Source organism: Eucyclogobius newberryi, unplaced genomic scaffold (assembly GCF_026437365.1).
Source record: "Eucyclogobius newberryi isolate DKJ021-1_F unplaced genomic scaffold, fEucNew1.0.hap1 SCAF_16, whole genome shotgun sequence".
Classification (NCBI taxonomy): domain Eukaryota; kingdom Metazoa; phylum Chordata; class Actinopteri; order Gobiiformes; family Gobiidae; genus Eucyclogobius; species Eucyclogobius newberryi.
The window spans coordinates 30,490,313-30,515,837 of record NW_027315790.1 but is presented as its reverse complement, the minus strand read 5'-3'; the positions used below and the strand labels follow the sequence as shown (position 1 = coordinate 30,515,837).

General features: G+C 47.1%; 1 protein-coding gene across 1 annotated transcript in view; it reads right to left on the bottom strand.

The window, feature by feature from the left end:
- Positions 1-23,460, bottom strand: part of grin2da (glutamate receptor, ionotropic, N-methyl D-aspartate 2D, a) — a 389,894-nt gene extending 366,434 nt beyond the window's left edge. The window contains exon 1 of the mRNA XM_072448252.1: positions 23,221-23,460. The gene's annotated coding sequence lies outside the window, so the exon portion shown is untranslated. The remainder of the gene's footprint in view (positions 1-23,220) is intronic.
- Between the last annotated feature and the right edge of the window lie 2,065 nt (positions 23,461-25,525).

Genomic DNA, 25,525 nt, shown 5'->3' with positions numbered 1-25,525 from the left:
TCACCGAACCACTGCAGAGCCCCGGGTAAACGCCCAGCCCGTCCCAGGAGCTTCACCCGTCACCGAGTTACACCCACAAGCGACAATGAAGGGCCGTGAAACCCGCCGAGTCTGGTGTCCGTCACGTAAAAGTACAGAGTATTATGAAACAGACGAAAATATACTTTGTGTTTGAGCAAAAATACTTCAAAGTGAATGAAAGAATGATATTAACGTAAGCGCACTGTGCAATTAATCCTGATTCTCAGATTATTTTGTTAAATTGGGATTGACAGGACAAATAACATGTTATACTTCTTTCTTAGTTTGTGATATTTGTTCTTTGGCAGTGACAATAACACGTTTGACGGTGATGAAACTTCAAGACTTCTGGACCGTTTAGTCATCTCACTAATGTCTCTCCTTCATCCCATTTTGCGAGGCCACGTTATTCCGACACTCACTTCCTACATAACATTACGTAACCGACTTTGAGCTCTCGAGGTGACAGCTCGTCGCCTCCTCCACCAAAATATCCCTCCTCTGAATGCAAACGCCGCGAATAGCATCCATAAACTCAAAATAACCCGACTCCTTTGAGCGCCGTGACAGTGGCGCAGCCTTAATATACACTTATGTGCACAATACGCTCCTGTATTAACCCCGCGATCGACGGCGTTCAGCACCGAGAGAGCGCATCGACCTGCCGTTAATTATCCCCCAAAAATGGCCACCGGGTCGTCAATCTTCCTCTCATCAAAACAGTAATTTTTCCGAGTAGAAAAGCCAGACAATTGGGGAAGAGCTGTAATTTAGACGCAGTGAATCAGTGGCAGAATGTCTTATTGTTATTTCGAAAAAGGATGAAAAACACGGGGATTGATTGTGATGTAACGGGCTCAAAATTGTTTGGGGGGGGGGGGGGGGGGGGGGGGGGGGGGCGCTGACAGAAATGACAGGGGTGTTTAGTGTGCCCGGGGCCAAATTGCTGCTTTGACTTGAAAATGGATCCGTGGGGTGGGGGGGGGGGGCATTAGGGAGACAACAAGCACAATAGTTTAACTTTGACAAGCTTTTCGTCCGTGAAATAATTCAGTTTCTCGAATTCACCTCGAAAAGACTCTGCGTGCTTTTTGCGTCGAGACCTGGCGCGGGGCTGAGAGACTCATCACAAAAGAATCGGGGAATTATAATTTGAAAAACGTAGCAAATCAATGAAAAATCAGAGCTATTCTTCGGGCGGCTGAATTCTTTTGCAAATTATTATTTCGTCTGCAAAAGGCTTTGTTCCGTGTGAAAGCTGGTGAAACCGCGTGGTTCAGACCTCCCCGAACACGGCGTGACCTCCGCGAACGCGCCGTGACCTCCGCGAACGCGCCGTGACCTCCGCGAACGCGCCGTGACCTCCGCGAACGCGCCGTGACCTCCGCGAACGCGCCGTGACCTCCGCGAACGCGCCGTGACCTCCGCGAACGCGCCGTGACCTCCGCGAACGCGCCGTGACCTCCGCGAACGCGCCGTGACCTCCGCGAACGTGACGTGACCTCCCCGAACACACCGTGACCTCCGCGAACGCGCCGTGACCTCCGCAAACTCGCCGTGACCGCCACAAACGCACCGTGACCTCGCCGTGACCTCCGTGAACGCGTCGTGACCTCCTTCCGCGTTCACGTCACTGTTTTTGTTTCTTTTCTGTGTCGTGGGAAGGTGGGATTTGTTTGGGCTGCAGAGTGATCAAAATCCAGATCACGATGAAATCCTCGCGCTTAAAACGTTCGTCCAGTTGACAGAGGCTGTAGACCTTTAGTCGATTGGTCGATTAATCTCTCCGTGGTGTCTTGTGGTGACCAATGATTTAATTTCGGTTGCGAGATTTAAATGTGGCAACAGAAAGGTGAAGATGTGGAGAGAGTGAGCTGAAGATCATGAGTGTCATCAGTGTTTTAGCACAACCTGCTTAGTCTTCTGCACAAACAGGTGTTCTTACATGTGGAAGACAGTGGACAGTGGACAGGGCTGTGGACAGTGGACAGGGCTGTGGACAGGGCTGTGGACAGTGGACAGGGCTGTAATTAGTCACTGTCGTTCTCTCTCTCTCTCTCTCGCTCACTCAATTGCTTCATCTCTTCTTCTTCTTCTTCTTCTTCTTCTTCTTCTTCTTCTTCTTCCTCTCCGTCTCGTCTGTCGTTCTCTCTCTTTCTCTCTCATTCTCTTCTCTGCCACAGCCGTTCTCTCTCTTCCTCCCACTCTACACCTGACTCTCTCTCTCGCCCTCTGCTTCTCTCCTCATCATTATCTTCCTCTCGCCTTCTCTCTCATGCTGTCACTCCAACATCCTCACCTGTTCCTCCCATTCTCTCTCTCCACCATCTTTGTTTGTCTCACACTCGTCCACTTCCTCTCTCTATTTCTCTCTCCCCCTTTCCCCACTCACTCTTCATCCATCACTCCCTTCTCCCCTCTTCTCACCCTCTTCTCACCCCCTTCCCCTCACCCGCCTCTTTCCTCCTGGCATTATAGATATAGTGTGACGGTCCCTGGTCCTTGGGGCTCCGTGTTGCTCGGCTCAAACTCATTTCTACCCCTCCTCTCCCCTTCTTTCCCCCTCTTCTCCCCCTCTTTTCTCCTTTTTCCCCCTTCTTATCCCCTTCTTAACCCCTTCTTCTCTCCCTCTTTTCCCCTTCTTTTCCCCTTCTTACCCCCTTTTTCTCCCCCTCTTCTCATCCTTCTTCTCCCCCTCTTTTCCCCCTCTTCTCCCATTCTTCTCTCCCTCTTTTCCCTTCTTCTCCCCCTCTTCTCCCCTTCTTTTCCCCTTCATTCCCCTTCTTCTCCCCCTCTTCGCTCCCTCTTCTCCCCCTCCTCTCCCCCTCCTCTCCCCCTCGCCCCTCTCTTTCCTCCTGGGATTATAGACGTATTGGCCCTTGGTCCTCGGGGCCCCGTGTTGCTCCGTGTTGCTCGGCTCAGACTCACTTCCGGATAATCCCGCCCGCTTTAGCCACTCTTCACCTTGACACGGGGAAACTGAAGAGAGTCTGGATTTCACGTGGGAAACGACTGACAGACCAAGTCCCCAGAGGCGTTTGGTGGTCACACACGGGACCCTGGATATATCTGGGACCCCGGACATATCTGGGACCCCGGATATACGCGGTACGCAGAGGTTTGATTGACAGGCGGGTGGGTGCACTCAGAAGTCTGTGCTGATCTCTTAAATCTGAGGAGAGAATCAATAAATAATCCCGGAATCATGGCGGCTTTAGTGTTCCGCCGCTTTGATGGGTTTGTCAGTGTTTCAGAGCGACTGCAGACACAACACGGGGCGACCGGTTCAATATTTGTGCTGAATGGAATGGCAAAAATACACAAAGTCAGTACGACGCAGTAGCACAAACAGCGATGGTGCTTGTACTTCCGAATCATCCAAACCAAAATGAAAATGTTCAGACAGTTCTTTGCAAAACATATAGAGAAGAGAAGTCAAGAACATTGTCAAAAACACTGTATTTTACATATTGTACTGAGTAATTAATGAGTTTAATGCCAAACTGAGTGAAATTAAATCCTTATTTTAAAAAAAGCATCAGCGTTTGTGTGTCTTACTGAGCTTTAGAGTAGGATTATAACTGCAGGTGTACGTTTTTATTTTTTATTATTTTAATTTTTTTTGTGTGTCTGATTTTGTGAGATTGGTGAAATTCTACAGCTAAACAAAGATTAAAGCGCCCCCTACTGGTTGGACGACTCGCTGAACTAAAATGCAGTGAAGATAAATATATTTAGAATTGTGCTAATAATTAAAACAATTTATCCCAGAATTGCACAGGTTTTTTTAGGTTTATATTTCTACTTCCTGTTTGTAATTGATGACAACACACCAAGAAATGAGCAAAAACTCTTCAAATGTTAGATTTGACAAATACAGATAAACGAGAGTGACTTTATTTTGTTGAATTAATGTTTTGAGAGTCCAAAAAGTTGTTTGTTTTAATGTAAATTCTGCATAAACTTTTACTGGAGTGAGTGTCCCTTCCTGTCATTTTCTATGGATTTTCCCACCTTTTCTCCACAAATACCTGCTCGATTGGTGTAAAACTATAATGTACATGTACAACAGGTGCAAATACACTAAACAAAGTCATAATTAGAACATCGTTAAAACCTGTCATGGGCACTTTAATCCCACACTGCGAATGCCAGAAATATCCATCTTAAATCACATTTCCGTGTAATTACGTGCATAGTATCGACTTTCCTTCCTCTGTAATGAGCCGTCCTGGTCCTGGTTCCGTCCTAAAATATTCCTCCCGTCAGCCGCTTCCCGTCTTCTAATTCTTTTTCACTTCCACCTCAAAACGAGCCCCAGGAGAGCCGATGTTCCGACGGGATCATTAGCGTCTGCCGTTCCTCTTTAACCGAGAAATATCCCCGTCCCCGTCCACGGCCCGATGCTGCACCTAAAGCAAGCACGGGTTCTATAGTGGGACGGACCGGCGACTCTCGACTGGTGCCGCTCGGGCCCCGTTTACGCCGGCAACAAACAACAACAGGACTTCAAACTGCGTCACAGAAAACAGACCAGATCGCAAATAAATAGTCATAAATGATAAGCAAAAATTAGCCAATCTCGTTTCTTATCATTGATTGTTTTGTAGTTTTTCTGCGAAGTACGTCAACATAATGCCCAATGTTACAAGAACATGGGTCTGGACTATAATGCAAAAACATCAACTAATGTCTAGATCTTTAACAATTTAAAGCAATAACAAATCAAATCCCATATGAATTAAATAATGAAAAGGAAAGAAGATTAAAAAAAAAAGACCCAGCGATTGTAAACCAAATGTGTTGAGAACCAGCTTGTGTTTCTTGTTTTTTTGTGACATTTTAATAATATCTATAAGACTTCTGCTCCTTTTCGATTGTGATGAAAATGTATGTTAATGTAAAGGTATATTTTCTACTTTTACTCCTTTACGTGCCTTATGTTCAACCTGGTCCAGCTCGTTATGTGTGGGTATTTTCTATTCTTTTTCTAATAATTATTCCTTTATTTTTTATTCCTTTTCTGTTGTTGTTGTTGTTGTTGTTGTTGTTGTTGTTGTGGTGGTGGTGGTGGTGGTGTTGTTTTGCTTTTGTTGATCCATGTACTAATATAATTAAAAAAGAGAAGGAAAAAAAATCATGTAGTGACAATGGAAATACTGACTATATTAGGCTGACAAATATATATATATATATATATATATATATATATATATATATATATATATATATATATATATAAATATATATATATACGTGTATTCGTGTATTTGTACCCTCAAACAATCCTCTTGACGCATAATATGCGTCAAGAGGATTGTTTGAGGGTGAACTCGGGTTCTTTTTGGGAGCTGACCCAGGTCCTGAAAGAGCCCCAAAGTCATAAAAAAACTATGTAACATGGACTTCGGGACACTGCGGCGGTCCAGGGCACTAATTAGACGAGTGCTTCACAGTGTTAACTCACAGTTGGTGTTAACACCTCCTCCTCTCCACCTCCTCCTCCTCTGCACCATCTCATCCTCTCCACCTCCTCCTCCTCTCCACCTCCTCATCCTCATCCTCTCCATCTCCTCATCCTCTCCACCTCCTCCTCCTCTCCACCTCCTCATCCTCATCCTCTCCATCTCCTCATCCTCTCCACCTCCTCATCCTCTCCATCTCCTCATCCTCTCCACCTCCTCATCCTCTCCACCTCCTCATCCTCTCCACCTCCTCATCCTCTCCACCTCCTCATCCTCTCCATCTCCTCCTCCTCTCCACCTCCTCATCCTCTCCACCTCCTCATCCGCTCCACATTCTCATCCTCTCCACCTCTTCATCCTCTCCATCTCCTCATCCTCTCCACCTCTTCATCCTCTCCATCACCTCCTCCTCTCCACCTCCTCATCCTCTCCACCTCCTCCTCCTTTCCACCTCCTCATCCTCTCCACCTCTTCATCCTCATCCTCTCCACCTCCTCATCCTCTCCATCTCCTCATCCTCTCCACCTCCTCATCCTCATCCTCTCCACCTCCTCATCCTCTCCACCTCCTCATCCTCTCCACCTCCTCATCCTCATCCTCTCCACCTCCTCATCCTCTCCACCTCCTCATCCTCTCCACCTCCTCATCCTCTCCACCTCCTCATCCTCTCCACCTCCTCATCCTCTCCACCTCCTCATCCGCTCCAGATTCTCATCCTCTCCACCTCTTCATCCTCTCCATCTCCTCATCCTCTCCACCTCTTCATCCTCTCCATCACCTCCTCCTCTCCACCTCCTCATCCTCTCCACCTCCTCCTCCTTTCCACCTCCTCATCCTCTCCACCTCTTCATCCTCATCCTCTCCACCTCCTCATCCTCTCCATCTCCTCATCCTCTCCACCTCCTCATCCTCATCCTCTCCACCTCCTCATCCTCTCCACCTCCTCATCCTCTCCACCTCCTCATCCTCTCCACCTCCTCATCCGCTCCACATCCTCATCCTCTCCATCTCCTCATCCTCTCCACCTCCTCAGCCTCTCCACCTCCTCATCCTCTCCACCTCCTCATCCTCTCCACCTCCTCATCCGCTCCACATTCTCATCCTCTCCACCTCTTCATCCTCTCCATCTCCTCATCCTCTCCACCTCTTCATCCTCTCCATCACCTCCTCCTCTCCACCTCCTCATCCTCTCCACCTCCTCCTCCTTTCCACCTCCTCATCCTCTCCACCTCTTCATCCTCATCCTCTCCACCTCCTCATCCTCTCCATCTCCTCATCCTCTCCACCTCCTCATCCTCATCCTCTCCACCTCCTCATCCTCTCCATCTCCTCATCCTCTCCACCTCCTCCTCCTCTCCACCTCCTCATCCTCTCCACCTCCTCATCCTCTCCACCCCCTCCTCCTTTCCACCTCCTCATCTTCTCCACCTTCTCATCCTCTCCACCTCCTCATCCTCTCCATCTCCTCATCCTCTCCACCTCCTCATCCTCTCCACCTCCTCATCCTCTCCACCTCCTCATCCTCTCCACCTCCTCATCCTCTCCATCTCCTCCTCCTCTCCACCTCCTCATCCTCTCCACCTCCTCATCCGCTCCACATTCTCATCCTCTCCACCTCTTCATCCTCTCCATCTCCTCATCCTCTCCACCTCTTCATCCTCTCCATCACCTCCTCCTCTCCACCTCCTCATCCTCTCCACCTCCTCCTCCTTTCCACCTCCTCATCCTCTCCACCTCTTCATCCTCATCCTCTCCACCTCCTCATCCTCTCCATCTCCTCATCCTCTCCACCTCCTCATCCTCATCCTCTCCACCTCCTCATCCTCTCCACCTCCTCATCCTCTCCACCTCCTCATCCTCATCCTCTCCACCTCCTCATCCTCTCCACCTCCTCATCCTCTCCACCTCCTCATCCTCTCCACCTCCTCATCCTCTCCACCTCCTCATCCTCTCCACCTCCTCATCCTCTCCACCTCCTCATCCGCTCCAGATTCTCATCCTCTCCACCTCTTCATCCTCTCCATCTCCTCATCCTCTCCACCTCTTCATCCTCTCCATCACCTCCTCCTCTCCACCTCCTCATCCTCTCCACCTCCTCCTCCTTTCCACCTCCTCATCCTCTCCACCTCTTCATCCTCATCCTCTCCACCTCCTCATCCTCTCCATCTCCTCATCCTCTCCACCTCCTCATCCTCATCCTCTCCACCTCCTCATCCTCTCCACCTCCTCATCCTCTCCACCTCCTCATCCTCTCCACCTCCTCATCCGCTCCACATCCTCATCCTCTCCATCTCCTCATCCTCTCCACCTCCTCAGCCTCTCCACCTCCTCATCCTCTCCACCTCCTCATCCTCTCCACCTCCTCATCCGCTCCACATTCTCATCCTCTCCACCTCTTCATCCTCTCCATCTCCTCATCCTCTCCACCTCTTCATCCTCTCCATCACCTCCTCCTCTCCACCTCCTCATCCTCTCCACCTCCTCCTCCTTTCCACCTCCTCATCCTCTCCACCTCTTCATCCTCATCCTCTCCACCTCCTCATCCTCTCCATCTCCTCATCCTCTCCACCTCCTCATCCTCATCCTCTCCACCTCCTCATCCTCTCCATCTCCTCATCCTCTCCACCTCCTCCTCCTCTCCACCTCCTCATCCTCTCCACCTCCTCATCCTCTCCACCCCCTCCTCCTTTCCACCTCCTCATCTTCTCCACCTTCTCATCCTCTCCACCTCCTCATCCTCTCCATCTCCTCATCCTATCCACCTCCTCATCCTCTCCATCTCCTCATCCTCTCCACCTCCTCATCCTCATCCTCTCCACCTCCTCATCCGCTCCACATCCTCATCCTCTCCATCTCCTCATCCTCTCCACCTCCTCAGCCTCTCCACCTCCTCATCCTCTCCACCTCCTCATCCTCTCCACCTCCTCATCCTCTCCACCTCCTCATCCTCTCCACCTCCTCATCCTCTCCACCTCCTCATCCGCTCCAGATTCTCATCCTCTCCACCTCTTCATCCTCTCCATCTCCTCATCCTCTCCACCTCTTCATCCTCTCCATCACCTCCTCCTCTCCACCTCCTCATCCTCTCCACCTCCTCCTCCTTTCCACCTCCTCATCCTCTCCACCTCTTCATCCTCATCCTCTCCACCTCCTCATCCTCTCCATCTCCTCATCCTCTCCACCTCCTCATCCTCATCCTCTCCACCTCCTCATCCTCTCCACCTCCTCATCCTCTCCACCTCCTCATCCTCTCCACCTCCTCATCCGCTCCACATCCTCATCCTCTCCATCTCCTCATCCTCTCCACCTCCTCAGCCTCTCCACCTCCTCATCCTCTCCACCTCCTCATCCTCTCCACCTCCTCATCCGCTCCACATTCTCATCCTCTCCACCTCTTCATCCTCTCCATCTCCTCATCCTCTCCACCTCTTCATCCTCTCCATCACCTCCTCCTCTCCACCTCCTCATCCTCTCCACCTCCTCCTCCTTTCCACCTCCTCATCCTCTCCACCTCCTCATCCTCATCCTCTCCACCTCCTCATCCTCTCCATCTCCTCATCCTCTCCACCTCCTCCTCCTCTCCACCTCCTCATCCTCTCCACCTCCTCATCCTCTCCACCCCCTCCTCCTTTCCACCTCCTCATCTTCTCCACCTTCTCATCCTCTCCACCTCCTCATCCTCTCCATCTCCTCATCCTATCCACCTCCTCATCCTCTCCATCTCCTCATCCTCTCCACCTCCTCATCCTCATCCTCTCCACCTCCTCATCCTCTCCACCTCCCCATCCTCTCCATCTCCTCCTCCTTCTCCTCTTTCTCCTCCTTCTCCTCCTTTTGCAGACAAACACCAGATTGCCGTGTGCACTCTAACAGTGAGCCATCACGCACAGCAGCATTAGAAAGTCGGGCATGTTCTGAATACTGAAAAGTCACTGGGATGTAAAAAACAAACACATTAATTTTAGATTAAGACGTGGTCCCGAGTGGAGTCATTAATGGTAAATAAATGACATTGGGCGATGTGTGTTTTCCGGAGCGTTCGTCACGTTCGCGTTCACGCTCGCGACACTGATTAACTGTGAGTCTGGTTGCGTCTTAAGGCCGCCGCTCGGCTCCCTCGCCGGGCCGGTCCCTCCTCTGGGGCTCCCGTCGCCGGGCCGGTCCCTCCTCTGGGGCTCCCGTCGCCGGGCCGGTCCCTCCTCTGGGCTCCAGCTAATGATGAGGCGGCGGCAAATGGGAATAAATATAAAGCTAACCTTCTATTGACCGCATCGACTCGTGAGAGGGTTCAGAATGCTAATGTGAGAGAGAGCGCTGCGCCACATCCAAACATATGAACTCGGTCTGTGGCAATTTGGTATTTGTTTGCAAACGGAGGAGAAGGAGGTGGAGAGGATGAAGAGGTGGAGAGGATGAGGAGATGGAGAGGAGGTGAAGAAGGAGGAGGAGGTGGAGGTGGAGAGGATGTATATATTCACCCTCAAACAATCACATTTACGCATGGTTTATCCAAAATGTGAGTCGGTGCTTTTTGGGAGCTGACCCAGGTCCTGAAAGATATACAATTAATTCCACAGTTGAACTAAAGAACTCGCGATGATTGGGTCTGAGCTCACTTAAGCCTCATAAATCATAAATATTTGGTTGGAACAGCAGCCAGTAAATAAACTTAAGATGAACTTCTGTTGGTCGCTTTGGGCCAAATGGACCAAAACTTATCTTTCTATAAAAGGTCTCACACCTACAACACGTCGGTTTGCCAAGAGATTTAGGATTAAATACGACAATCAACCTGGCAACCGACTGTTTCAACACAACATGACGCACAAGAGTTTGACCGTGTTTTAATCGTTTTGTTTTCTTTAGCTCATGGAGCAAAACCAACAAGTTCAAACGGTGTATCAACAAGACCATTTAAATCAGCCAATCGTGGCACATGGGACGGCCTTCTCCAAGGACAAGGGGCGTGGCCAGTCCGAGCGACCAGCCAGGTCTGACCACGCCTCCGCTGAGATGTGACAGGTCCAAAAGTCATGATGTAACAATGGCCCAGTCTATATTCAAAATCATTTATTTATCACATTTTTTTTCAGCTCCTTATGAAAAATCTACTTATATCACGTGTCGCCCAAAGCAACTATTGTATTTCTCGCTTGAAAATACTTCAACTGTTACTTCTTCTGCCCGAATCCCTGGAAAGGTAATTGCTATTCTATCCTCTGTTTCCTCCTATAGGTGACTTCAAACTGTAGATCCACATTTACACATCGTCTTTGGAGGGAGGAAGGAGAGAGGAGAGAGGGAGAGAGGGGAGAGAGGGGAGAGGAGAGAGGAGAGAGGAGAGAGGGAGAGTGGAGAGAGGGGAGAAGAGAGAGGGAGAGAGAGGAGAGAGGGAGAGAGGAGAGAGGAGAGAGGGGAGAAGAGAGAGGGAGAGAGAGGAGAGAGGGAGAGAGGAGAGAGGAGAGAGGAGAGAGGGGAGAAGAGAGAGGGAGAGAGAGGAGAGAGGGAGAGAGGAGAGAGGGAGAGAGGAGAGAGGAGAGAGGGGAGAAGAGAGAGGGAGAGAGAGGAGAGAGGGAGAGAGGAGATAGGGAGAGAGAGGAGAGAGGGAGAGAGAGGAGAGGGAGAGAGGAGAGAGGGGAGAGGAGAGAGGGAGAGAGGAGAGAGGGAGAGAGGAGAAAGGGGAGAGGGGAGAGGAGAGAGGTAGAGAGGGGAGGTGGGGGGAGGTGGTGACAGCCCATTCATCGTCTCTACCCAGGAATCCATTCAGACAAAGTGATGCAGAGAGCGATAAAAACGACACAAACTAAATCAGGAACGGCAGAGGAGAGACACGAGAGGAGGAGAGACATGAGAGGAGGAGAGACACGAGAGGAGGAGAGACATGAGAGGAGGAGAGACACGAGAGGAGGAGAGACACGAGAGGAGGAGAGACATGAGAGGAGGAGAGACAAGAGAGGAGGAGAGAGACAAGAGGAGGAGAGAGACAAGAGGAGGAGAGACACAAGAGGAGGAGAGACACGAGAGGAGGAGAGAGACAAGAGGAGGAGAGACACGAGAGGAGAAGAGACATGAGAGGAGGAGAGACACGAGAGGAGGAGAGACATGAGAGGAGGAGAGACAAGAGAGGAGGAGAGAGACAAGAGGAGGAGAGAGACAAGAGGAGGAGAGACACAAGAGGAGGAGAGACACGAGAGGAGGAGAGAGACAAGAGGAGGAGAGACACGAGAGGAGAAGAGAGACAAGAGGAGGAGAGACACGAGAGGAGGAGAGAGACGAGAGGAGGAGAGACACGAGAGGAGAAGAGAGACAAGAGGAGGAGAGACACAAGAGGAGGAGAGAGACAACAGGAGGAGCGACACAAAAGGAGGTGCTGTCAGATTTTTTGAGATTCGGTTTAAAAAATATGATTTGTTGATGAAGATTATGGTGAAACACTTAAAGCTGCACCCTGAAGGTAGAAGCTGATGGTCTCAATGAAACACCAGGGCAAGTTACAGGTCGGCTCTGTGGAGAGGCGACCCCGGGTTTCTATAAGCCATAAAAGACATGTACTTAAAATAGAAGATGCACGTTTGATCCAACACTCTACACGTCTGTGCCACATCACAGGTTGACACATTCACAGTCATTTTTTTGATATTTTAATTAAATTAATCTGGCACCGCCTCCTGCCTGGCACCGCCTCCTGCCTGGCACCGCCTCCTGCCTGGCACCGCCTCCTGCCTGGCACCGCCTCCTGCCTGGCACCGCCTCCTGGATGGTTCTTTCAGCGTTAACTCCACATCAACACTTTCCTCATATTCACAGACAACACCACGAGCCTGATCTTATTCTAATCAGCTCCTTCTGAATAAACTCATCACACGTTTATTCTGTTACACTGTGGAAATGTATATGTTTATTTTGTTACTGTGAAAATGTATACATTAATTCCGTTAAACTGTGGAAATGTATATGTTATTTCTGTTACACTGTGAACACGTATTTGTTTGGAGCGTGGCCCTGACTGTCCCCTGACCCCCCCTGGCCCCCCCTGGCCCCCCCTGACCCCCCTTGTCCACCCTGACCCCCCTGTACCCCCCTGACCCCCCCTGACCCCCTTGACCCCCCCTGTACCCCCCTGACCCCCCCTGTACCCCCCGGCCCCCCTGGCCCATTAGCAGACCTCCATGTTGCCTGTGGAAATATAGTGACATATTTTTATAATTCCCGTCCACCTGTCAGCGCAGCGTGTGTGGTAAAATTGAGTGCCCAGTGTCCAGGGGCCCCGTGGGCATGACTTGGGGGCCCGGGTCTCTCTGCACCACTGACAGACTGAAAAATCAATAACTCTCATAACAGCGGCTTTTTATCCGAGCTCCACAGCGGGCTCCACGCCGAGCTCCCCCCCCCCCCACACAACGCTCCGGTGGATGGGGCTTGTTCATCATTATCGGGGCATCTGGGTCAATATCTATACGGCGACGTGTGGGACGGGAACTCTGCCAGGAGAGTTTCCACTGCGACACGTGCGGCCACATTCTTCACAGGTGCGGCCGGCGGCGTTTCTGCTGGACCTGCCCACACCTTCTCGTCGCCACGGAGATGTTATAGCGACACTTTTTACAACACGACGGCAAAAGTCGTCTGGGATTTATACAAACAACAACATATCCTGTGGAGAACCTTTGGGGAACTCTTTCATGAGAACCTTGAGGACCTTTGGGGAACTTTTTTTATGAGAACCTTGAGAACCTTTGGGGGCCCAGCGTTGGCACGTCCTGGTTTAGACCTTTCATGAACATTCTTTATGGAAATGCACCTGATTCTTGAACCTAAAGTCAACTCCCGACGTGAGAAACACATTTCAAACTGTGAGAGGCCAAAGTTAAGGCACAAGAACGTGTTTAAAGACCAGGAACATTAGAAATAATGCTTAATATTTGTCATTTCAGACCAGATGTGGTATTTTAGCAGAATTCTTCAAAAACAAATCAACAAAACCTTCATTTTTAAAGGAAATTGTGTGGAAAAACAGCGATTTGCTTTAGGAATACCGTATTTTCCGTACTATAAGATGCATAATAGAGGAAAAAAAGACATATATAAGTGGCACTGGAGTATGAAATGCGGTTGCAAGTGTGAAAATGACAAATAATATCACATGTAAGTCGCTCCAGAGTATAAGTATAAGTATATAAGTAAACTATGAAAAAAAACTATGAAAAAAAGCTGCAACTTATAGTCCGGAAAATACGGTATATGTTTGGTGCCACATGGTGAAATGTTCTAGGGTTAAAACTGAAACATCTCCATGAACTAGAGTCTGATCTTCCTCTGGACCGTGTGTTGCCCGGCAGCCAAATCAACCATCTCAAACTGGACTTTTATTCCTAAAACGTTTAACTTCAGCTGTCCAAAAGACTCTCTAACCTTAACCTCTTAATCCGGTTCATTGTCAGGAACAAAAGAAACATGTCCAACCGCTTCAAAAGTCTTATCACAGTAAGCGTATGCTAATGCTAGCACGACGCGCACGTCCTCCTCGAGTGTTTGTGTAAACAGAAGATCGGGATGTTCAAACGGCGTCTTCTGAAGTCCGGCCCGTATCGTCTTTCAAAATGGCCGCCGCCGTTACATGTTCTCGTATTCGGAGCATGAAAGACAAGACGAGGCGCTCTAGAGGATTACCAGAGAAAACACATCATCAGAGGGCTTAGACGCGCAATTAAGAGACTGTGACGAGGACATGGACGAGAGAGGGGGAAGTGAGGGAGAGGAGAGAGAGGGAGAGGAGAGAGGGGGAAGAGAGGGGAGAGAGAGAGGGAGAGGAGAGGGGGAGAGAGGGGGAAGAGAGGGAGAGGAGAGAGAGGGAGAGGAGAGAGGGGGAAGAGAGGGGAGAGAGAGAGGGAGAGGAGAGGGGGAGAGAGGGGGAAGAGAGGGAGAGGAGAGAGAGGGAGAGGAGAGAGGGGGAAGAGAGAGGGAGAGAGAGGGAGAGGAGAGGGGGAGAGAGGGGGAAGAGAGGGAGAGGAGAGAGAGGGAGAGGAGAGAGGGGGAAGAGAGGGGAGAGAGAGAGGGAGAGGAGAGGGGGAGAGAGGGGGAAGAGAGGGAGAGGAGAGAGAGGGAGAGGAGAGAGGGGGAAGAGAGGGGAGAGAGAGAGGGAGAGGAGAGGGGGAGAGAGGGGGAAGAGAGGGAGAGGAGAGAGAGGGAGAGGAGAGAGGGGGAAGAGAGAGGGAGAGAGAGGGAGAGGAGAGGCGGAGAGAGGGGAAAAGAGAAGAAAACAAGGGACAAGAGATGAAAAGAGGAAAAGAGAAGACAAGAGAGGAAAACACGGGAAAATAAGGGAAAAGAGGGAACAAGAAAGAAAAAGAGAGGAAAAGAGATGGAAAGAGGGGAAAAGATAAGAAAACTAGGGAAAAGAGGGGAAAAGAAGGGAAAAGAGAGGAAAAGAGATGTAAAAGAGAGGAAAAAAGATGGAAAAGAGAGAGGTGAGAGAGGAACACGGGGGAAACAGAAGTGAGAGAGGAGCACAGGGCAGACAGATGATTCAGGAGAATTGACGCCAAACATCAGTGAAATCCTTAATTCTTTTTCCATCGTTGGTCTTAATAGACACATCGTACCTCTAGAAAGTGACCAGCTTCTGCTGTTTTCTCTGTGACCGTGACCTTCATAGTGACCTTTATAGTGACCTTCATAGTGACCTTCATAGTGACTGAAAGTGCCATATTTTGCAACACAATCATCTTTAAATCAGATTATTTCAAACTAAATTTTCAACAAAATTTTCAAACTAAAGATTATCTCAAACCAAAGCCGAGTTCAGATTGAGTCCTTCTGGTTCACGTTGTCCTTGTTTGGTTTGAGACCCGGTTTAGTCCTGGTTTAGTCCTGGTTTAGTCCTGGTTTAGTCCTGGTTTAGTCTGGGTTTAGTCCCGGTTTAGTCCCGGTTTAGACTTGGTTTAGTCCTTGTTTAGTCCTGGTTTAGACCTGGTTTAGTCCCGGTTTAGTCCCGGTTTAGTCCTGGTTTAGTCCTTGTTTGGTCCTGGTTTAGTCCTGGTTTAGTCCTTGTTTGGTCCTGGTTTAGTCCTGGTTTAGTCCTGGTTTGGTCCTTGTTTGGTCCTGGTTTAGTTCTGGTTTAGTCCTGGTTTTGACCTGGTTTAGTCCCAGTTTAGTCCTGGTTTAGTCCTGGTTTAGTCCTGGTTTAGACCTGGTTTAGTCCCAGTTTAGTCCTGGTTTAGTCCTGGTTTAGTCCTGGTTTAGTCCTGGTTTAGACCTGGTTTAGTCCCGGTTTAGTCCCGGTTTAGACTTGGTTTAGTCCTTGTTTAGTCCTGGTTTAGACCTGGTTTAGTCCCGGTTTAGTCCCGGTTTAGTCCTGGTTTAGTCCTTGTTTGGTCCTGGTTTAGTCCTGGTTTAGTCCTTGTTTGGTCCTGGTTTAGTCCTGGTTTAGTCCTGGTTAAGTCCTGGTTTAGTCCTGGTTTAGTCCTGGTTTAGTCCTGGTTTGGTCCTTGTTTGGTCCTGGTTTAGTTCTGGTTTAGTCCTGGTTTTGACCTGGTTTAGTCCCAGTTTAGTCCTGGTTTAGTCCTGGTTTAGTCCTGGTTTAGTCCTGGTTTTGACCTGGTTTAGTCCCAGTTTAGTCCTGGTTTAGTCCTGGTTTAGTCCTGGTTTAGTCCTGGTTTAGACCTGGTTTAGTCCCAGTTTAGTCCTGGTTTAGTCCTGGTTTAGTCCTGGTTTAGTCCTGGTTTAGACCTGGTTTAGTCCCAGTTTAGTCCTGGTTTAGTCCTGGTTTAGTCCTGGTTTAGTCCTGGTTTAGACCTGGTTTAGTCCCAGTTTAGTCCTGGTTTAGTCCTGGTTTAGTCCTGGTTTAGTCCTGGTTTAGACCTGGTTTAGTCCTTGTTTGGTCCTGGTGAAGCCCCAGTTTTTGTGTCTTGTTTTGTGTGACTTATTTCACTCTCTTCAGCTTTATCCTCCACAAGTGCAAATGAAAGACACACGATTATTTCCCCCCAATTTCCAATGAATCAAAACGTTGGTTTCAGTTTGATGTGACTTCATTAAAAACAAATGAAATGTTTTCTTTATTGATTTATTGACTTTTAGTCACTGCCATTTCTGCTCCAAAACAGAGGATTTTACCAACTTTTTACAGACTTTACTACCTCATGATTAAGAGTCGACAGGTGCAGAGGGGTCAGGCAGGTGCAGAGGGGTCAGGCAGGTGCAGAGGGGTCAGACAATTAAAAACTAACTTTCCGTGGATAATCAAGCAATGTCCAGGGTCTAAACTGCCTTAGAGTAGAGTTTAGAGTAGAGTTTAGAGTAGAGTTAGAGTAGAGTTTAGAGTAGAGTTTAGAGTAGAGTTTAGAGTAGAGTTTAGAGTAGAGTTAGAGTAGAGTTTAGAGTAGAGTTTAGAGTAGAGTTTAGAGTAGAGTTTAGAGTAGAGTTTAGAGTAGAGTTTAGAGTAGAGTTAGAGTAGAGTTTAGAGTAGAGTTTAGAGTAGAGTTAGAGTAGAGTTTAGAGTAGAGTTTAGAGTAGAGTTAGAGTAGAGTTTAGAGTAGAGTTTAGAGTAGAGTTTAGAGTAGAGTTTAGAGTAGAGTTTAGAGTAGAGTTTAGAGTAGAGTTAGAGTAGAGTTTAGAGTAGAGTTTAGAGTAGAGTTAGAGTAGAGTTTAGAGTAGAGTTTAGAGTAGAGTTTAGAGTAGAGTAGAGTTAGAGTAGAGTTTAGAGTAGAGTTTGGAGTAGAGTTTAGAGTAGAGTTAGAGTAGAGTTAGAGTAGAGTTAGAGTAGAGTTAGAGTAGAGTTTGGAGTAGAGTTTAGAGTAGAGTTTAGAGTAGAGTTTAGAGTAGAGTTTAGAGTAGAGTTTAGAGTAGAGTTTAGAGTAGAGTTAGAGTAGAGTTTAGAGTAGAGTTTAGAGTAGAGTTAGAGTAGAGTTTAGAGTAGAGTTAGAGTAGAGTTTAGAGTAGAGTTAGAGTAGAGTTTAGAGTAGAGTTTAGAGTAGAGTTAGAGTAGAGTTTAGAGTAGAGTTAGAGTAGAGTTTAGAGTAGAGTTAGAGTAGAGTTTAGAGTAGAGTTAGAGTAGAGTTTAGAGTAGAGTTTAGAGTAGAGTTTAGAGTAGAGTTAGAGTAGAGTTAGAGTAGAGTTTAGAGTAGAGTTTAGAGTAGAGTTTAGAGTAGAGTTTAGAGTAGAGTTTAGAGTAGAGTTAGAGTAGAGTTTAGAGTAGAGTTTAGAGTAGAGTTAGAGTAGAGTTTAGAGTAGAGTTAGAGTAGAGTTTAGAGTAGAGTTTAGAGTAGAGTTTAGAGTAGAGTTAGAGTAGAGTTAGAGTAGAGTTTAGAGTAGAGTTAGAGTAGAGTTTAGAGTAGAGTTTGGAGTAGAGTTAGAGTAGAGTTAGAGTAGAGTTAGAGTAGAGTTAGAGTAGAGTTAGAGTAGAGTTAGAGTAGAGTTTAGAGTAGAGTTTAGAGTAGAGTTAGAGTAGAGTTTAGAGTAGAGTTTAGAGTAGAGTTAGAGTAGAGTTAGAGTAGAGTTAGAGTAGAGTTAGAGTAGAGTTAGAGTAGAGTTTAGAGTAGAGTTTAGAGTAGAGTTAGAGTAGAGTTAGAGTAGAGTTTAGAGTATAGAGCTCGTTTTGAAACTCTAAGCTGGCAGAGAGAGGTAAAACATTCCATCTGCAAAAAGGTTCAAACCACAGATAAGTTCGATCGTACCTGTCGTTTTACCAGTGCCACTGGCCGGACAAAGACACGCGTGATTGGTCCTAAAGCAGGAAGCTACACGTGATCCGAGCGACGCCCGACGCAGAGGAGCAGATGTTTGAACTCTACGCCACATCTGGAGTTTAGAGACATCAGTCGACCCCGGGGCAGCTGTGGCTACAACAGAGAGCGCTCCAAACAAACGACAGCTCACTCACGTCATGTATGATCTCATGTAGGATTGATTTAATGACTTATTTGAAACATTTAGCCATTATTGCTCCTTTAATTACTACTATTTTTGATGAGTTTGCAAATGCGAGCGACTGCGTTCAAGTCATTCCCCGATGGATCGATGAAGTTTGTGTAAATTGTCACCGCCACGGAGTCTGAATGAAAAACGCACAGAATAAATCGGAAAAAAGAAAGTAATGCAATGATATTATTATTAAAGACATCACTGGTCAACAACGCAATTATGGAAAAGGGAAGGTAAATTAAGGGAACGACTCGTAATATTTAAAATGTCATTAATTTCCCTGCGTGCGCGGATCAGAACAGATTAATTGTATCGTCGATTTCATCTTAATTATAAAAAACGTTGGACATAATTCTCAAAAAAGTGGTACAAATGGTTTCTTTAAAAATGCCGTGGAAACAGACAGAGCGTTAAAACCAAACTTCTGATCATTCTCCTCGGATATAGTTATTATTATGATCAATGTGTCCATGGAAACGAGCAGGAGGAGGCTCCTTCAGGTCGAGTACAAGTCGGGTCTGTGGAGATGCAAGCCCGCTCACACTAAGGACGCTTCTTATGCATATGTTTAGTGCAATAAAACCATCACAGAAAATATATATATATATTATTTTATGGCCATTTAAAAAAATAAATATACACATTTATTGTATGGCTCAAAAACATAAAAACATTAAAAACTAAATGTATTTTAAGGCTAAGAACCATTAAAAATAATAATAATAATAATAATAAATAGAAAATAAAAATAAACGTATTTTATGGCTAAAAAAACCTTTAAAAAATGATTTATTTAAAAAAAAAATAATAATAATAATTGCTAAAAAGATACATGATGTGCCTTTAAATGAATAAAAAGGTGACATGAGAATATAATAGGTCATCAAAACTTCTCAAAGTGACTTAAAATCAATGCCTGCGGGTGAATGCCTCCCTCTCCCCTGCCGCTTCCCCGTGCACATTATAATCCTGGCCCCCTCCAGTCCTCGTCTCGACCCGTGAACGTGTCATAATTCAAAAGCCTGTCATATCCACAGCCACATCTGACCCGCCCGCTCCAGAGGTGTCGGCAAATCCCCCGTAACACTCTTTTTCCTCGAGGTTCTTAAGGCAGCGGATACACTCTTCACCCGTTAGTTACCCAGGGAACAGGGCGGAGCGCGCTTGGCAACCGACCCGCGCGAGACGGAGGGAACGAACGGCGGGAAAGCATTGGAGGATAATCTGTCACCACTGCGCATGAGTCGACAAAAAGTGGCAACATGTCCGCGGAATATCGCTGTTGGAGTTGGCACGGGATGGAAGGATGGGAGGATGGAAGGATGGGAGGATGGGAGGATGGGAGGATGGAAGGATGGGAGGATGGAAGGATGGGAGGATGGGAGGATGGGAGGATGGAAGGATGGGAGGGTGGAAGGGTGGAAGGGTGGAAGGGCGGGAGGATGGAAGGGTGGAAGGTCGGAAGGATGGGAGGATGGGAGAATGGGAGGATGGAAGGGTTGAAGGTCTGAAGGATGGGAGGATGGGAGAATGGGAGGATGGAAGGGTTGAAGGTCTGAAGGATGGGAGGATGGTAGGGTGGAAGGGTGGAAGGGTGGAAGGGCGGGAGGATGGGAGGATGGAAGGGTGGAAGGATGGAAGGTCGGAAGGATGGGAGGATGGAAGGGTGGGAGGGTGGGAGCATGGAAGGGTGGAAGGATGGGAGGGTGGAAGGATGGAAGGATAGAAGGATGAAACGATGTAAGTGTGGGAGGATGGGAGGATGGAAGGTTGGAAGGGTGGAAGGATGGGAGGATGGTAGGGTGGAAGGGCGGGAGGATGGAAGGGTGGGAGGATGGGAGGATGGAAGGATGGGAGGATGGTAGGGTGGAAGGATGGAGGGATGGAAGCTAACAGACAGTTTTTCACGTGGTCGTTCTGCGTTGTTGGATCCATAGCATCAAATAAAGGTGTAAATCGGATGGAAAACGTTCGGAAAAGAATCAAATTGACACTTGAAAGATCGCCGTTGTCGTTGTGCTTCGCTTTGCTGTTTCCGTTTTACCGTTCTCAGCGGTTTTAGCCGTCTTTGTGTTTTTTTTTTACCCCCTTTGAAATGATGTATTCAAATTGTGGCCCATAAATAAACTTGTGCTCGGCAGAAGCTAAAACTGCACATTCGCGCTCCAGTCATCGCTTTTCGATGGACGAAAAACAAAAAAGATCATTACGCAATTTATGAGCCTTTGTCGAACAGTGGGGTTTCATTTTAAAGGTGCACTGTGTAACTTTTCTGTTGTTGTGGATTTCACTGCATGGTAACAAATGCTTCAATATCCTTATCGGTCACAGGTCAGATCTGTGCAGGGGCGAGTCCGTTCGTAGCAAGAATGCATGTTTTTCAAGGCGTATTTCCTGTGCAACAAAAACCACGTCAGGTTTAATGTTGTACTGTGGAACATTCAAGGCAAAGCATCGCCATGGAGACAAGCAACAGACTCCTCACCAGAAAACTGTGCAAACATTCAAAAATACTTTCAGACTTGACTTGGAAAAGGACAAATTTGTTAAAAAATGTTGAACTTGCGCCATAATTTTATTTTATGTTTTATCTAATGTGCCATTATTATTAGTATTTATTTATTATTATTTGTGTGCTTTTTAAATTGAAAATAATAAAAAAAAATAATGATAATAGAATAATAATAAATAGAAACAGTGCAACTTCCAAGTGTTCCCAAAATGTCAAAAAATAAATAAAGAAAACAAAAAACAGCAAGGAAATAAAATGTTCTGAAAAGTGTCTACTGTAGAGCAAATTCAGCACAAAAGTTTGAAAACACAAAGTTCACCTGCTGTACCGTTATACTGTACATTTGTGGACTATTCCTCCCACTGTAATGAAAGGCAGCGCAGCAGAGAGCTATAACACACAAAGACACTGATAGAACACAATATGTGTCAGTGGTGATGTCACACCTCATTTGCATACATCACAGGTGAGCCTCAGACACATTTGATTGGCAGCGCGTCTCCTATACACAACCTTACATTAGAAATGCCCTGAAGCGAAAGCTGACAGTCACCAGAGACAGGAAACGTGAGTGGGACCTAGATGTGTCAATATATGTTGCAAAAAAGCGCTGGAATAAGTAACGAGAGAATAATGTGGTGTTGTTGATGATATTGTGTCCATTTAAATGTGTTGGAATTTTGGTTTTGAAGACAAGGGTAGAAAACTGACCAAATAATGTGTAAATATTCCATAGTTATCCATAAATACAGCTGCATAAAAGCTAAATAATGAATGTGTCTTATTCCAGAATTGATATTAGGCATAAAAATGTGCATAATTTAATTGTATCCATTTAATGTATTTAATGTATTTAATGTATTTAATGTATTTAATTTATTTAATATATTTAATGTATTTAATGTATTTAATTTATTTAATTTATTTAATATATTTAATGTATTTAATTTATTTAATTATTTAATTGCAATTGTGTTTTTTTCTGTAGGATTATTTTGGCATGAATGTCATTAACAAAATAACATATAATAGTATCGATGATATAAGGGCGATATACATACAGTACTGCTTTATACCTTAAGAAACACCCGGATGTGACTCAACACTTGGATTGGGAACCACAGGAGATCATTTATTCCCTGTTCCAAGTGAACCTGTCCTATAGTAAAAGCCATTGATCTTCCACCAGTGTAAGCTTTGATATATTACCAGATCCGCCTCGGGGGAAAAAAATCAAATTTAATCCACTCGTGCATTTAATGAAAAGAGTTGCATTTTGTAGTGTCCTGAACAACTTCTGAACCAACCAGCACAAAAAGCAAATCAATCATAAGCCAAACACAAAGAACCAGCAGCAAAATGACATATTTGCACCTTTGTTTTCTCTAAATTGTATCATTTTGTGTCATGTTTTAGTGGGTGATGTGCCACAGAATCTTATAACAAGACAAACGGTGCAAAAATCAAATCAGGTGGAAAAACACTCTCAGTGAAATGGCATTATCCCACCAACAGCCTCACAGATGTCCTGAGGTGATATCACGTTACACATTTGGTGCTCATGCTCATTTCTGCACATGCTCCAAGTGGGACATCACCGCCACGCGCGCGCCAACCACCGCATGAAACCAGCCGCGTCCCGCGTCCCACACTCGCCCCCGCGCACACACCAGGCCGTGAACCGTGACTATCCCACCCTGATGTCACCCTGACCACATGCAGACCCCGCCGGGAAAAACACAGACACACGATGCCCCCCCACCCCCCTCTCTCCGCGTCGGGGCCGCAGCGCACGGGACTGCAAACTGTTGAATCACGCGCAACGGCGGCAGCGTCATGTGAAGCCCCCCGCGCGCGCGCGCCCCTTCGTCCCGGCCCACCCTCGCCCCGCTCCCGCTACTGCCCCCCCCCCCCCCCCGGGAGCAAAGGAAAACACACGCACACGCACCGCGGAGCCAAGGGTGAGGCGGGGGCGCGGGAGGGGGGAGCGCGCGGTGCCTCGCTTTGGCGCAACAACCCGCCGGAAAAACGCAGCAGGAGACATGACCAATCCAGCTCCCCACACATGAAACTTGGGCACGTTTACGCAGCGCCGTGTGGTGTGCGCGTGCCAAATACCCATGCACCGTTACACCAATGACAGGAGGGTCAAAGTCTGTCGCGCGAGGGGGGGAAACCGGGGGAGACGTGTCCAAATGCATTTCACCTTGAACGCGCGTAAAAGACGGACGGCGCAACATGAAACCAAAAGCACATTCTGCATTTATTTGCCTGTGTTTTTTGCCCCTGCCCCGTACTCACTGTTGGCACGACCCAGGCACTTGCGCTGCTGCTTCTCTCCATGCGTCACGGTGCACGTTTCCATCCCCGTCCTGCTGCGTAACAAGCCGGACCGCCGCCGCCGCTTCCACCGCCGCCGCCGCCGCCGCTGCTGCTGCTGCTCTCCTCCGCGCCTGCTCGTGCTGCTGCTGGGTACTGTGTCCGCGGGACGATGACGGGCCAAAACATAACCAAGTCCCAAACGAGAAGAGATGACAAGGCCGGTAAATGCGGGGCGAGCGCGTGTGCTGTGTGTAGTAGTCGGGGTTTTTACGCAGCGTAATCGGACTTCCCCGCGCTACATGTTGCTGACCGCGAGCGCGTTTCGGAGTGACGGGGCTCGCTCGCGCTCTCCTCTGGCCGGTGTGTGCGCGCGTGTGTGCGTGTGTGTGTGTGTGTGAGTGAGTGTGGATGCTCACTCACTTTCGCTCGGATCCAGTTTAACATTCAGTTTGTACGCTCCCCGTCGCCATGGTAACCTCCTCCCGCCCTCCCCTCCCTCCCCTCCGTCTTCCTGGCGATACGTGTTGAATGCGTAAAAAGTTTCTGCTCCTGAAAAGGTGTGTTTTATTGGACGTTTGTGTGACTCAAGGTTCCGGGGCGCGCGGTTTGTGTCGAGGACGAGCTGCTCATGAAACTACATCTTTTCTTTTCTAAATAAAAGTTATTATTATTATTCACGTTATAAATTATATTATGACACTTTATGGACACTTTGTGAATAAAGGTTTTCTGATTGTGAACAAGATAAAGACTTATGGCCTATTGGAGATAAACAGTGCCACGTTAGTTTGATAGAACACTTATTTCAAGACTATAGTTTCAAGCTTGAGTTAATATTTTGATGCCTTGACGCTGGAGGAAAAGTGTCTAACAGTTTAATAATATTAGACAGTTCCTTGTGTCGTTGATTTTGGCGGTTTAACTTCTCCAGAACTGTATCTCAGGCGTGGTAAACGTGGTCGTTCCCCCTCCTCCCGGTTTACAGTCCTCGTGATCCAAGTTTAAAGTCTGTTTCACTCTGCGGACACGCCACAGCAGCATCACATGACCCAATGCATGTTATGTGTAATATATATATATATATATATATATATATATATATATATATATATATATATATATATATATATATATATATATATATATATATATATAATATTGAGCTGACTCAGACAGTGAAGTGAGACGGTCCTTGAAAATGGACAAGGCCATTAATTAGTGACTGAAGGTAAAGTTTGAACCTCCAGACTCCAATATATATCAACCAATGTTTTTCTTCATAGTGCTGAAAGGCCTTGCTCGAGTTCGTCTGCAATAGTTAAAGGGGAGGGCTGAGAACCTCCATTGTTTGCATCCTTTACCTGATCATAGTGTAATGTTCTGCTCAGACGGTTCGTTAAATGCCTTGCTCATGGGCACAAAGCCAGTATATAACTGTTGACACAATGTTTGAACCTAAAAACCTCTGGCTGGTGGGAGGAGCATCATTATGATAACACACTTTACACTCGTGACAGCCGTGATGAAACCTATAACATCACACTTTACACTCATGACAGCCCTGATGAAATATGAAACATCACACTTTACACTCGTGACAGCCGTGATGAAACCTATAACATCACACTTTACACTCGTGACAGCCGTGATGAAACATGAAACATCACACTTTACACTTGTGACAGCCGTGATGAAACATGAAACATCACACTTTACACTCGTGACAGCCCTGATGAAACATGAAACATCACACTTTACACTCGTGACAGCCCTGATGAAACATGAAGCATCACACTTTACACTCGTGACAGCCGTGATGAAACCTATAACATCACACTTTACACTCCTGACAGCCATGATGAAACATGAAACATCACACTTTACACTCGTGACAGCCGTGATGAAACCTATAACATTACACTTTACACTCGTGACAGCCGTGATGAAACATGAAACATCACACTTTACACTCGTGACAGCCGTGATGAAACATGAAACATCACACTTTACACTCGTGACAGCCCTGATGAAACATGAAACATCACACTTTACACTCATGACAGCCCTGATGAAACATGAAACATCACACTTTACACTCGTGACAGCCCTGATGAAACATGAAACATCACACTTTACACTCATGACAGCCCTGATGAAACATGAAACATCACACTTTACACTCGTGACTGCCGTGATGAAACCTATAACATCACACTTTACACTCATGACAGTCGAGATGGAACCTATAACATCACACTTAACACTCGTGACAGCCGTGATGAAA